The sequence below is a fragment of the Octopus sinensis genome, linkage group LG19 (genome assembly GCF_006345805.1).
Source record: "Octopus sinensis linkage group LG19, ASM634580v1, whole genome shotgun sequence".
Classification (NCBI taxonomy): Eukaryota; Metazoa; Mollusca; class Cephalopoda; order Octopoda; family Octopodidae; genus Octopus; species Octopus sinensis.
In genome coordinates, this window is record NC_043015.1 from 31,762,648 (window position 1) to 31,778,777 (window position 16,130).

Below are 16,130 nucleotides of genomic sequence, written 5' to 3' on the forward strand. Positions count from 1 at the left end.
GAAAGGAGAGAGATGAGAGCAGTAAAGAAAAAAGGAGAGAAAATAAGTGGAGAAAAAGAGAGCGAGAGAAAAGAGAGAATGAAAAGTTGAGGTAAAAAAAAAAGAAAACAAAAAGAGTAAACTAAAGGAGAGAAAGATATGAAGGGGAGTGAGATAAGGGGAGAGGAGAGAGAGAGAGAGAGATAGAGTGAGATAAGGAAAGGAGAGAGAGAGAGAGAGAAAGATAAGAAAATTAGATATAGAGAAACAAGTGATGTCATTCTCAAACTCCTACTGACACTCAACAACAAAAAAGAAAGTGTACTGCATTATTACACATTCGACTAAATTTATCTTGTGTCAAGAAGGTTGTGACATTTCAGAATTTGGCCATCTTATAAAGGAGGACCATGTTGATATGTTTAAGGACTTTTACACTGGCACACTAACATTTTACACTTCTGCCTAGGTGTTTCTCACCCCTCTCTTTTCTATACACGAGCATTCTTCCAATGTATGTATGTATGAATAGTGGAGGCGCAATGGCCCAGTGGTTAGGGCAGCGGACTCGCGGTTTCGATTCCCAGACCGGGCATTGTGAGTGTTTATTGAGCGAAAACACCTAAAGCTCCACGAGGCTCCGGCAGGGGATGGTGGTGATCCCTGCTGTACTCTTTCACCACAACTTCAACTTTCTCTCGCTCTTACTTCCTGTTTCTGTTGTACCTGTATTTCAAAGGGCCGGCCTTGTCACTCTCTGTGTCACGCTGAATATCCCCGAGAACTACGTTAAGGGTACACGTGTCTGTGGAATGCTCAGCCACTTACACGTTAATTTCACGAGCAGGCTGTTCCGTTGATCGGATCAAACGGAACCCTCGTCGTCGTAACCGACGGAGTGCTTCCAATGTATGTATGAATAAAATCCCATATGTGTTATTTCACACCACACACACACAGATGATCCCTAAAGAATTCCATTCTAATATAATTGTATCTCTATTCTCTTGACAATGAAAACAATTGTACCATAATAATATAAGGGAGTTGGATGTGAAACATCCAATGAACATAGGATTTGGAAGAAGAGACTGATAAGAATAGGGGCCGTAAACACACCAGCATCGGTTGTCAAGCAATGTTGGGGGAACAAACATATACACACACATACATACATACGTACATATATATATATGTACATATATACAACAAGCTTCTTTCAGTTTCCGTCTACCAAATCCACTCACAAGGCATTGGTATACAAAATGAAAGATATACCAGAACAAGAGATTTCTGGCACAGCATGACTGTGACTATTTGATAAAGAATACCATAGGACATTTTGTAATTCAACCCTTGTACCCTTATAATAAATAGGACAAGCTGGTCTAGTAGCATGTCAATTTTGTACCAGAACTATAAAGAAGTTCAACATCTTCAAGAGAACAACCTTCTAGTTTGTTGATAATCAGAAAGATTGTTTTGCAAAATGTTGAATAATCATGTAAAAATGATTGTTATTTGGTGAGGACATATCTATAAGACTTCATATTTAATGAGTTAAATTTGGTGGATATTTATTGACTTTTCCCTGTCCATATTTCTAATGAATAACACTACATATGTGCTTTAATTAACTAATATAAATCAACAATTTGGTGGTTAGGTATCTCTGTAGCTTTGCATATTGGCATAAATAACGCTGGTGTACTCATGTCAGCACAGACAATGGACATTAAATGATGATCATGATATTGATTTTAAATTTTGGCACAAGGCCAGCAATTTTGAAGGAGGTGGTGAGTCAATTACAATGACCCTCTGTACTCAACTGAGGGTCATTGACCCTGAAAGGATGAAAGGCAAAGTGGACCTCAGTAGAATCTGAACTCAGAATGTGAAGACAGATGAAATGCCACTAAGTGTTTTACTCAGTGTGCTAAGGACTCTGCCAGATTGCCATCATATATACTCTTTTACTTGTTTCAGTCATTTGACTGTGGCCATGCTGGAGCACCGCCTTTAATCGAGCAACTTGACCCCAGGACTTATTCTTTGTTAGCCTAGTACTTATTCTATCGGTCTCTTTTGCCAAACCACAGTGACGGGGACATAAACACACCAGCGATGTTGGAGAACAAACACAGACACACAAACATATACACACATATACATACATATATATATACATACATAAGATGGGTTTCTTTCAGTTTCCATCTCCCAAATCCACTTGCCCAAGGTGCCATGCAGTGGGACTGAACCTGGAACCATGTGGTTGGTAAGCAAGCTACTTACCACATAGCCACTCCTATGCCTATATATATATATATATATATATATATATATATATATATATATAATGATACAAATTATATGATATTTTTTTAAAATGCAGAATTGCCATTAGAACAGCAAGAAATACTGGGTAAACTACCCTTACAAAGCAGAAAAATTTGTCAGCAACCAGCAATGAGACTTGAACCCATACCCCTCAAAGACTCCAGCTGAGTGCTTTACCATTAAGCTAAACTGCTTGCTGACAAATTAATCCGTAAAATGATATAAATCAGTACATATTGTGTTGGTGTTGACAAAGTGAAATCTCATGATGAAGTACCTATATGGTTAGTATTTTGATATATTATAAATACCAACATCGGATAGACGCTCTGTTGCTGTCTACCGAAGCATTAGCATATTTCTGTTGTATTTCCTTTTCCATAAGATCTAGAGGCCACCCAATGCATGCAGATGTAGATGAGGTGCTTTGAATGAATGAAGCAGGTTTGCCTACTTTATATACAAAAAAAACTTGAATAATTAGGAATAAACCTTAAACCAGAATAAGCCGATGCATAAATCAAATTTTGATTGAGACTTTATTTGCACACAAACACATTTTGTATGGAAGATCTTAGGTAAGTTGGTATTAAAAGGGTTAAAATACACAAAGAGCAGGGATAAAAAAAGATATACCAATTTTATCCAGTTTAATCTACACATGAGAGAGAGAGGGGGGAGGTGGTTGATAATTTTATGAATAAGCGTTTTTAAGATGAAGCCTTGTAAAGATGAATATATGTAGCAAGACTAATTATAAAGTAGAGTAATCAATTGTTTAGTTTACTTAGTAGCAAAAAAAGTACTAGTTACTCAAGTAGCAGAGTTTGTTCTTACAGTAGTTTCTGGCATCTTATTAGCCTAGAAAACCCTACCACTGACAAAGATATGTATATATGTGTATATATATATATATATGTAAAAGGAAATTTCAAGTCATTTATGTTGGTTTATATCAGCTTCTTTAAAATCCTTGAAGCTATAAACAAATTATAATTTTCTGAATCACTTTATCAAGTAAACTATGTTAGCATTTTCTGACAGCGGAAGGGGAGGTTACCAACACCACCAATGGCTAATCACACACACACACACACGGAACCTATTTTCTGCACACAGAGAACCACTTTGGCTAACAAGCACTTTATGATGGGTTTCTTCTAGTGCAACTTGTTACACATCTCTGGTTAGTCATACAAGCAAGAGAGTATAGAGAAAGCAACTTGGGATAGATGTGAACTTAACGTTAATTAATGTGTAACATTCTGAACTTACCTAATTAATTTTTGTTTCAAATGGCTTGTCTAAAGTGAGAAAACAAAATGATTGGGTCATTGGGTCATCTGTAGCAGACTGAAACTTCTAGAATCTGGGGACCATTTGGAATGGGATCTCGTTTCAGTTCACCAGTTTCAGACTCAGACATGGATCACACATAAACACAAATGCACTCACATTGCATTAGTTAAAACACTGTTTATATACAAGAACTGTTGACATATATATAGTAACATAAACCCCTTATCACCACAACCCTATCTACTTGTTATTATAGTATTGTTTTATTCCTAGGTTACGATCAAAGGTGTTCCAGTAGTGACAACCCAGGGTTTTATTAAAACACCATATTTTAGATTATGTTATCCATTGCTCAGATGGAGGTGCAATTTGTGGGAAATTTGGTTGTTACTTTTAGCAGGTCAAGTAACCATAGAAATTCCCTCACTAAACTTAGATCATCTCTTCATGAGCAGAACTATGACCAAAAGAGTGCCCACTTGTGACCATCCTAACTTTTATTCAGATATAGTGCATCCAGAGTGATATTATCTAATATGACCATCCTTTTTTAAAATGGAAAGGTGTGATGGAGAATTTGTTTGCTATTTCTAGCAAACCCAGCAGGTGCATAGAGGTTCCTTGGAGTAGATGCCATAAATAAGGACAACTATTGCTGTCAGTAAAAGGAGGGAGCAGTATGTTATTGACGAGGGTTTCATTAGCTGCATTGTTAATTCCAAACCCTCAATGTTGCTGTGCCAAGCCGACCTGCTGAAGATACTCCCAGGAAGGCTGCAGTCCAATGACTTTGCTTCTATTTTTTAACTTTTACTTGCTTCCGTCACTGGACTTCAGCCATGCTGGGGCACTATCTTGAAGAGTTTAGTCAAAAAATCAACTCCAGTACTTATTTTTATATCTAGCATTTATTGTATTGGTCTCTTTTGCTGAATTGCTAAGTTATGTTGATGTAAACAAACCAACACTGGTAGCCAACTATTGATGGAGGACAAACATACATTCTCTCTCTCTCTCTCTCAGACATATATATATATATGTACACACACACACACACACACATATATATATATCATCATCGTTTAACATCTGCTTTCTATATATGTATGTGTATACACACACACACACACACAATAATGGGTTTGTTTCAGTTTCTGTCTACCAGATTCACTCAGGAGTTTCTGGTTGGCCCAGGGCTATACTGGAAGACGCTAACCCAGTGTCATTCAGTGGGAGTGAAACCAAGACCACATGGTTCGGAAGCAAGCTTCTTAACCACACAGCCACACCTGCCCCCTATATAATTTATGCAGAAGCTCTTTTGCTGTCTTGTCTTGTTCAGTGGTGGTGGTAGGGGTGGGAAATCTCTGACAGAAGGAATCAATGCTGATATAATTTCTCAGCAAATTCTTCTCCATATTAGTAAAGATCATGTTAAAATTATTTCCTAATAATGCAGAGTAATAACAGAAGAGCTACAAGGGAGATAACTTTAAAACAGTAATATCTAACAAAAGGCTAGTCCTCTCTCCCCACCAATCTCTCTCTCTCACACACTGACTGACCTTTCTCCCATCCATCCTTTTTTCTATTTTGATAAAATTTAGTCTAAGAAGGAGCAACAGCCAATAGAATCTGCAGATTATTGCTTATTTCGATGTAGCATGCAACTAAAAATAACACGATGACTGAGTGAAATAACCGAGGGTGCCATCTGCTGGAAGCGTTAATAGTCGAGCGTGTTAACATAGAAATGTAGGGAGTAGAATAATTATAATTACCATTGTAATGAAGAAAGGGGAAACAGAGTTGTTGACTAATGTTAATTAAAATCTAGTCAAGGAACACAGGTAGATGGGGATAGGGGACAAAATTCCAAAGTGTAAATAAAATTAGAATTACCACATGAGCAGCCATGAACTGTGGAACATGGAGTAAAAGGGTGTATCAATAAGGAAACTTTTATCTGATGATTTGACTTGCAGGAAATAGCAGCCAAATCTCTCTCTGAAATCACACCCTACTTAATCCATGGAAGGAAACAATAGATAAAGTAGTCAGTGTAGAAATATAGACAAGTCATAAAGAAAATATAAAGCTGTGTGAGCTGGGGGTTATTTAGAAAAGGGGTTTTTTGGGGGGTCAGTCATATGACTTACTTTAGTGGGTGTGTGTGTGTGTCTATATACACATGCATGCATGCACATGCACACACACATGATGGACTTCCTTCAATGTCTGTCTATCAAATCCACTCACAAAGCTTTAGTCATCCCAAAGAGCCATGCATTGGGACAGAAACTGGAACCATGCAGTTGAAAAGCAAACTTCTTACCACATAACCATGCCTGCACACACACACACACACACACACACACAGATATTTCTTTACTACCCACAAGGGGCTAAACACAGAGGGGACAAACAAGGACAGACAAAGGGATTAAGTCGATTACATCGACCTCCAGTGCGTAACTGGTACTTAATTTATGGACACCGAAAGGATGAAAGGCAAAGTCGACCTCGGCGGAATTTGAACTCAGAACGTAGCGGCAGATGAAATACGGCTACGCATTTCGCTTGGCGTGCTAACGTTTCTGCCAGCTCGCCACCTTCCAAACAGACAGACAGATAGATAGATAGATATACATATATACATACATATATGCAAGCTAGACATAGGAGTGATACCCCAATGGAGTACTGCAGTATGATTTCAAGGACAGCCTGCCAGATATTACCTGCTATCTATGTCTTAATTTCTTTGTCAGTAAATTTAAACATAAACAAGCTGTACATAAGCAAGAACCTGAAGAAATCAGGGAATAAAAATAACGGTTTTAGATAATGAGCCCCCCCCCCCCCCGCAATGATTTAGGGTATGGTCAGAGATAGAATCAGATGAGAGATGAGACATATGTCTAGGGGCTAAATAGGGGTGGGGTGGGGTGGCAGTGAGGGATTTAAACAAATAATAAGTAATGTGGACTGTGTGTATGAGGGGTGTAGAATGGAAAGGTGAGAGAAAGAAGATGAGGGAGAGAGAGCATGGAAGAATGAATGAGGCAGTGTGGTGTGGTGGATGGAGAGAAAGGGGAGGAGAAACAAACAGACAGAGGGCCTTCAGGAGTGTGTGCAAGTGTGTGCATCTACATGTCCATATGCATGTGTGTGAGTGGTTTGGCGTTCGGTTTAAGTATGTAAAAAGTGTGAAGTTTAAACCACAAAGAATTTATACAAATAAAGTATAAAGAGAATCAGAATCAAAATCGAAATTGATCAACATCAATGGAAATTGTAGCTGTGATACCAGTGCCGGTGGCACATATAAAGCACCATCCGACTGTGGCTGTTTGCCAGCCCCGTCTGGCACATAAAAAGCACCCACTACACTCACGGAGTGGTTGGCGTTAGGAAGGACATCCAGCCGTAGAAACATTGTCAGATCAGACAGACCCCAGTTGAACCGTCCAACCCATGCCAGCATGGAAAGCGGACGTTAAACGATGATGATGATGAAAGTATTTAATGGTAGCAAAGTGTCAGATTTTTGTAAAAAGGGTCAATAATAGTGAAAGATTGGGAGACAATAACCGAAAGCAAAGCTGCATATACAAAAAAAAGGTAGAGAAAGAAAATAAAACAGAAACAACTTCCTCCATTAGTGCATTAGTAGACGAAACTAGGTTTAGAATTATACACTTCAGTTGAAGATGGAATTATTTATTAACTGAACTTCTCAGCTAAAGATAGCAGTTTGACATCGTAATGTTAGTACAAGTTGATACTAAGTAGCTGGAAGGTGATTATAACGATACTCGTGATGTCAATTGGTAGCTCTTTGTATCTTGTAAATTGCTTCGGTCATATTAAAAGCTTAAGAGTTAGTAAAATCAGTGCATGCATAAGAGTGTGTGTCTGTGCGTGTTGCGTATCTGTATGTTTTGGCATTAAAAAAATATGCAAACAAGAGGAGGGGGAGGGGATAAAAGTAATCAATATGAAATGTAAAGTTATTTTAGATATATTGAAAGCTGAAAACTTATTTGTTACTCTGAGTTTCCAATCTTTGGACAATTGTCTGAAGATCAAAAATGAGAAACTCTAACTATTAATAGTGCTCATATATATATATATCCTCTGTCTTCCCTTCTCTGGATCTTTCCTTCTCCTATGTTTCTGATGAAGAGCTCCGCTCGAAACGTTAAACCCTCCTCCTTTCCTTCTTTCCTGAGCGTCCAATAATACTATATTTGTTCCACGTCCTCGCGTTGTGTTTTTTTGTGCTTTCTTGTTTGGATTAACTATATATATATATATATATATATATATATATAATAAATGCGTCCTTTTAAAGCCTAGCCAGGCTCATGAACCCAGTTTCCTGGTTTGTATGGCGTACATGTTCCCCAGCATTCAGATTATTGTCAAATGTAATGCTTATTTCTTCACATTGTTTTGAATTTATCATATGCTATCTTGTAGCTTCAAGATTTTGATGATGTGACTGTTTATTTTTAGAATGACATTGTAGGGTAGATTTGAGAGGCCTGATCTGTCCAGTTTAAACATAAAACAGGGAGAATATTTGGGCCTGATATAGCTGTTTTGAATACTAAAGAGTTAAGTGGAATTAGATAGATGGAATCTGTACAGAAGTCCATCATACAGATAGTTGTTCTGGGGTGTTAGACTCAATCCATTGCCTGGTTTAAAATCACCATCTGACCCTTTGAATGCCTTTAGTGATGTCCACTCTGTTGTAAGCATTCAAACTAGGTCTCAGGCCTAAGGACAACTATCTTTCTTCCCTCCTACCAGTCATCAAGGCTCTGAAAAAGTCACAGTTGCTAACCTTCCCACTCTGACTAAGTCATACTCTCTTTCTCTTTTACTCTCTTTTACTTGTTTCAGTCATTTGACTGCGGCCATGCTGGAGCACCGCCTTTAATCAAGCAACTCGACCACGGGACTTATTCTTTTGTAAGCCCAGTACTTATTCTATCGGTCTCATTTGCAGAACCGCTAAGTAACGGGGACATAAACACACCAGCATCGGTTGTCAAGCAATGCTAGGGGGACAAACAGACACACAAACACACACGCATATATATATATATATATATATATATATATATATATATATACACATATATACAACAGGCTTCTTTCAGTTTCCGTCTACCAAATCCACTGACAAGGCTTTGGTCGGCCCGAGGCTATAGTAGAAGACACTTGCCCAAGGTGCCACGCAGTGGGACTGAACCCGGAACCATGTGGTTGGTAAACAAGATACTTACCACACAGCCACTCCTACGCCTATATATTCTTTCTTTCAAACATACAATGTAGGATTCATGCCTGGAACCTAGGAATACCGAAAACAATCTGGTCGGTTTTTTATAGTTAGAAAGTGAAGTGCCATGCTCAGCGCCAGTAGTGCACAGAACAGCAGACGGTTATGCAATATTCCAGTTCTTCGTTCCTCTTCGACAAAACAATGATTCCATCAAACTTTTAATGTCTATTATATATTCACTAAACCGTTTATAAATTTGAAGAAATCATAGAAGCATGTTCCTTCAACTGGAAAACATCTGAAATTGGCAATTAAATGGAAGAGCTGGGCTATCAGAGGATGATGAATGCAGCAGTTATTAAACAACAAAGTAATCGCATGTGTTTTACATTGACGCCTTTCTTTAATTGACCAATTTGAAGATATTCCATCCAAGATAGTCTATTGTCAGAGAGGCCAGCTTGGTATGTCAGTAAGTAATTTTCCCATGTTTAATGGAATAATTACAAACTGATCACATCTTAGAACACTTAATAATTACCATTGCATTAAGTTTATTGATTCTGTATATTAGAAGGGAAATCGTTACTTGATATATAAATATATATAGCATGGGTTGGACGATTTGGCTGATGTCTGGCGAACCAGACTTCAATCTGATCTGGCAGAGTTTCTACAGCTGGTTGGCATTAGGAAGGGCATCCAGCTGTAGAAACTCTGCCAGATCAGATTGGAGTTTGGTTCGCCAGACCTCAGCCAAATTGTCCAACCCATGCTAGCATGGAAAGCGGACGTTAAATGATGATGATGATGATGATGAAAGAATGTAGGAACAGAGATTGAGAAACATGGACAGCCACTACAAAAATATTGGAATTGATAACATTTTGTTTCACACATTTCATCCTTTTGGGGATTAATGAAATAAGTACCAGTTATGCACTGGAGTCAATGTAACTGACTTATCCCCTCCCCCAAAATTTCAGGCCTTGTGTTTATAGTGGAAAAGATTAAATTATTATTATCGAGCTGGTAAAGGTGGTGAGCTGGCAGAATCGTTAGCCCGTCGCTACGTTCTAAGTTCAAATTCCACTGAGGTTGACTTCGTCTTTCATCCTTTTGGGGTTGATAAATTAAGTACCAGTGAAATACTGGGGTCTATGTAATCAACTAGTCCCCTCACCCAAATGTCAGGCTTTGTGCCTTTAGTAGAAAGGATTATCATTATTGAGTTCAAATTCCGCTGAGGTCGACTTCGTCTTTCATCCTTATGGGGTTGATAAATTAAGTACCAGTGAAATACTGGGGTCTATGTAATTGACTAGTCCCCTCACCCAAATGTCAGGCTTTGTGCCTTTAGTAGAAAGGATTATCATTATTGAGTTCAAATTCCACTGAGGTTGACTTCGTCTTTCATCCTTTTGGGGTCGATAAAATAAGTACCAGTGAAATACTGGGGTCTATGTAATTGACTGGTCTTCTCCCCACAAATGTCAGGCTTTGTGCCTTTAGTAGAAAGGATTATCATTATTGAGTTCAAATTCCGCTGAGGTCGACTTTACCTTTCATCCTTTCGGGGTCAATAAAATAAGTACCAGTTGAACACTGGGGTCAATGTGATCAACTTAACCCCTTTCCCCAAAATTGCTGGTCTTGTGCCAAAATCTGAAACCATTATTGTTATTCTTAATCTTATTATTATGAAGATGACATGCTGGCAGACAGAGTTGGACGAAACGCTTGGCAGCTTTTTGCCTGTCTCTATGTTCTGAGTTCAAATTCTACAGGGGCCAACTTTGCCTTTCATCCTTTTGGGGTTGATGGAACAAGTAAAACATAGGTCCAGCTTCTCATAAAGGATCAGGGTTGATTTTGAGAGACTTTTTTAAAAAATAAAAAAACAAGGCGCAGGAGTGGCTGTGTGGTAAGTAGCTTGCTAACCAACCACATGGTTCCGGGTTCAGTCCCACTGCATGGCACCTTGGGCAAGTGTCTTCTGCTATAGCCCCGGGCCGACCAATGCCTTGTGAGTGGATTTGGTAGACGGAAACTGAAAGAAGCCCGTCGTATATATGTATATATATATGTGTGTGCGTGTATGTTTGTGTGTCTGTGTCTGTCCCCCTAGCATTGTTTGACAACCGATGCTGGTGTGTTTACGTCCCCGTCACTTAGCGGTTCGGCAAAAGAGACCGATAGAATAAGTACTGGGCTTACAAAAGAATAAGTCCCGGGGTCGAGTTGCTCGATTAAAAGCGGTGCTCCAGCATGGCCGCAGTCAAATGACTGAAACAAGTAAAAGAGTAAAAAGAGTAAGTGAGTTTTATACCATCGAATGCTGCAAATCTGAAAGCCATTAAACCAAGGATTTGATATATATACAAATATATATAAACTGTGGGTGTATATGTGAGAGAGAGAGAGAGAGAGAGAGAGAGGGAGGGAGGGAGTGTTATTCATGATACCACATCATATGTTTAGAGTAACAAGTGTAAGAAAAAGGGAATTTATAGAAATAAGCATTCATGTTTTTTTTGTTTGTTTGTTATGCTTTTTGTTTTTTTTTTTGTCGAAGAGACAAAATTTGAAGCTTTGCTTGTTATCAGTTTAATGGTAAACTACATCTGAGGAGAACCGGTTCCTTTGAAGTTTCCGAGTTCTGACAATCTTGGTTAATGAACTTCTATATCGTTCATTATGTCTTAAGATTTCTTTTGAAAGAAAAGAAAATGTAAAAATAATGAGTTTCTTCAAAATAAGAATTGAAAAAATAAAACGGAATATAAAGAAAAGAAAATGGAAACACATGTGTTTGTGCATATGTGTGTATGTGCGTGCATATATATATATATATATATATATATATATATATATATATATATATAGATAGATAGATAGATAGATAGATAGACAGATATATATACATATATGTACATACATATATATACACACATACGTACACATACATATTACATACATATATACATACATATATATATACATACATATACATATACATACATATACATACATATATATATACATACATACATATATACATATACATATATATACATACATATATACATATACATATATATACATACATATATACATATACATATATATACATACATATATACATATACATATATATACATACATACATATATATATATATATATATATACGTACATACATACATACATAAGTGTAACTGTCCGAAATTGTCATGACTTCTGGTACTTGACTGAAGAAAGAAAGCCAAGAATGACCCGTCTTTTTTTACCTGTCCTTCTTTGTGTCATTTATCTGTCCTTATGTTTTAATGCCCTCTATTGTGTTTTTGTTCCATTTATAAATGGCTTAGTTGGTAGGGCATTCGGCTCACAATCGTAAGATCATAAGTTCAATTCCCAGTAAGGTGTTGTGTCCTTGAGCAAGACACTTTATTTCACATTTCCACAGTTCACTCAGCTGGCAAAAATGAGTAGTACCTGTATTTCAAAGGGCCAGCCTTGTCACACTCTGTGTCATGCTGAATGTCTCTGAGAACTATATTAAGGGTACATGTGTTTGTGAGGTGCTCAGCCACTTGCACGTTAATTTCAGGAGCAAGCTGTTCTGTTGATCATATCAGCTAGGACCCTTGTCGTCATAACTGACGGAGTGCTTAGCAATACCAATATATATGTATATATATATACATATATATATATATCTCAATGATCCTGCTCAGTTGGTAACATGTCTAAGTCCTCCATGACGGGTAAATGTTCCACAGTGTATAGTGTGCTGTCCAAGATGAGCTTCCTTGGAATAAATGTTCGTTTAATGTTCCAACCATCTCTCCAACTGCTCTCTTTTGCCTTTGATGACCTCCCCTGTTCTGGATTGGAGTGGAGCTATCTTGCTCCGGGATGGGCTGATGGCTTTCCTTCATGCTCACCTCAAACAAGTCCTGTGTCATTCTTTGCCTCCACCCAAAGGCCCTGAATACAATTCTTGGATTTTGTCCCCGAGAGAATCCTATTTCTGCTGAATATTACCTTCTGGTGAATCTGCAAGGAGGGCATCCAATAGTGACTTGAGGAACGCATTCTGTAATGAAATCATTCTATTCTTCCAGTCTCAAGTTGAATTCCAACTGTTGGACAATTTGTCCCTAAGTTCTTATCTCAACATAAAATTAACGAAGTGAATGTCATTTATCTCCCCCTTGAACTCTGACATCCTCCAACCAAGATGGCATGAAGCAGCCAAGCTTTACCTGCTAGAAATAGCAACCCAAATGCTTTTAAATCAGATCCCAATGCTGGATGTTCAAGAACCAAATGAAGGGCAAATTTTCAATCCTGAGATCATCCTGATTCCAAAAAAGGTAATAATATATCTATGTAGAGCAAATGTTGATGAAATACAGGGGTTCCAGATGGAGAGACAGAATTTCGCTTTTATTATTATTATTATATATATATATATATATATATATATATATATATATATATAAAATTAGAAAGAACCACCTTTTATCAATTCAAAATGAACAATTAAATTACAATTTCTAATTTATATATATATATATATTATATATTATATTGTGTGAAATTTGATTTAGGATTTCTAAATTGAATTTTTTCCCTGTAAGTTAGGATTAATATTCCCTCAAATAATTATTATATATATATATATATATATATATATATATATATATACACACACACACATATTTAACACAAATAACAATGTATATAAATATATACATACATACACACACATATTTATCATAAATAATGTATATAAATTGACAAAAATAGACACAGTTGCAATAAGACTACTAACACACACACACACACACACACACGCAGTGGTCATATGATGGCTAATACACTCTTCCCATAAACTAATTTCCCTTAAGAGCAAAAAGATTTGCATAAACTGTGACCAAAGAACTCGTCAGCATCTTTACTGTCAATTTAATATTAAAACACAAAATACAACAGATTCAATGAAACCACAGGAGAAACTAGGTGCAGGCGTGGCTGCGTGGTAAGAAGTTTGTTTCCCAACCACAGGATCTCAGGTTCAGTCCTACTGCATGACTCCTTGGGCAAGTATCTTCTATAACCTTTGGCTGTGTGAGTGGATTTGACAGACAGACAGAAAGAAGCCTGTTGAGCATATACATATATATAAATATATATATGTGGAGGCGCAATGGCTCAGTGGTTAGGACAACAGACTCGCGGTTTCAATTCCCAGACCAGGCGTTGTGTGTGTTTATTGAGTTTAAACACCTAAAGCTTCACGAGGCTCCGACAGGGGGTGGTGGCGACCCCTGTTGTAGTCTTTCGCCACAACTTCCTCTCACTCTCTCTTCCTGTTTCTTGAGTAACGCTGCGATGGGCTGGTGTTCCGTCCAGCTGGAGGAACACACACGCCACAGAAACAGGGCCCATGAGCCTGGCTAGGCTTGAAAAGGGCGATGTTTAATCATTTTATATATATATATATATATTTATTGAGCTGTTAATTCCTACACACTTTTTCTCCCTTTTTTTCCCCCTCTCAATCCTTTCTGTTGAAGAGCCAGGCTCAAACTCAAAACCTCAAAGACTTTTCTATTCTTCCTGAGCATCAAACAAATACACCTGCTGGTTGTTCCCTCACCTGTCTTTGTCTTTTGTTTTCTGTAAATTTGAACTATATATGTTTGTGTTTGTTCCCCCCCCCCCCCCCACACCACTTGACAACTAGTGTCGGTTCGTTTACAGCCCTGTAAATTAGCAGTTCAGCAAAAAGAGATTGAATAGGTTACCAGGCTTAAAAGCATAAGTACCGAGGTTGATTTGCTCGACAAAACCATTCAAGTTGGTACCCCAGCATGGCCACAGTCCAATGACTGAAACAAGTGAAAGATAAAAAAAAACTCAGAGAGTGTATGGTTAGTTGGGTGTGAGAGGGTGGCAGGACCCCTATACACAGCACCAGATAAATCCCATGGGAAAAAATTGATATAATCGTTAAGAGTTGTTTAAAAAGGACAGTTTAATAATATTTAAATATCTGAGGTCATTGTTGCTTAACCCCAGGCCAACTCTGAGCCAACAGACCTATGACCAAAGCAGTCCAGTCATGGCTACCCTATTTGAGGTATTCTGAATTACTTATCCCAAATACCGTTAATTTTTTTTTTCTCTTTTAAATGGCAGGGTGTGATTTGAGGGGAACCTGGTTGCTGTTTTTAGCATGTCCAACAACCGACAAGAAGCTTCTTTAACTCAAGAACAACTGAGGTTTCGGTATGGTATGAAGCGGAACAGCTGATGTAAGCTTGGGTGTCTTTGTATGTGCATACATAAAAAACAGTGAAAGGGGTGTCTGTGTGTGTGTCTGAGAGAGAGAGAGAGAAAGGGAGAGAGAACAGATGATTGTCTACGTTGTGTAAAAGAGAGTAAGAGTAGATGTGTAGATGAACATGATACAATGTGTATGTTTATGATTGTGTGTCCATATCTATGTGAAAGAATAACAATGTGTGAGTGTGTATGAGAGAGAGAGAGAGAGCGAGAGAGATTGAGATTATCTTCATTTTACCGTCCACTTTCTGATACATTCATGGGTCCAACAAAATTTATTGAGGATATGTTTTTGGCAGGGTGCCCTTCCAATCACCAACATTTACCTATTTACAAGCAAAGCAATATTTCCTCCATGGCCAGATATGATTTCATAGAATAATTGAAACAATCATGTGATGTCAAGACGAGGAGACACACATACACCACCAGCTTCTTTCAGTTTCCATCTACCGAATCCACTCGCAAGGCTTTTGTTGGCCTGGAGCTATATAGTAAAAGACACTTGCCCAAGGTGCTGTGCAGTGGGACTGAACCTGGAATCATGTGGCTGGGAGCAAACATGTTTTTATAGCAAACGTAATGACATTGCCTATGTGGCGTCATTTTACATTCCCATGTAAACACTTTCGAGACACAAAAGGGCAAGAAACACACAAACACAAAACACTACACAAACGATGAGCCCTTATTCAGTTCCTGTCAACAAATTTAACTCACAAGATTTTGGTTACTCAAGGCCAACAGTAGGCTGACACTTGCTCACGGTACCACATAGAAGGAACGAACCCAAAATCACATGGCTGCAAAGCAATCTTCTTAACCACACAGCTATGCTTGTGACTTACACA

At 37.9% G+C, this 16,130-nt stretch overlaps 1 protein-coding gene and 1 long non-coding RNA gene across 7 annotated transcripts in view; one reads left to right on the forward strand and one right to left on the reverse strand.

Moving 5' to 3' along the window:
- LOC115222097 (serine/threonine-protein kinase PAK 1) overlaps window positions 1–16,130 on the reverse strand; it is a 217,639-nt gene that overhangs the window by 71,802 nt on the left and 129,707 nt on the right. The gene's annotated exons all lie outside the window — the stretch shown is intronic.
- LOC118767129 overlaps window positions 1–16,130 on the forward strand; it is a 138,495-nt gene that overhangs the window by 9,740 nt on the left and 112,625 nt on the right. The window lies entirely within an intron of this gene.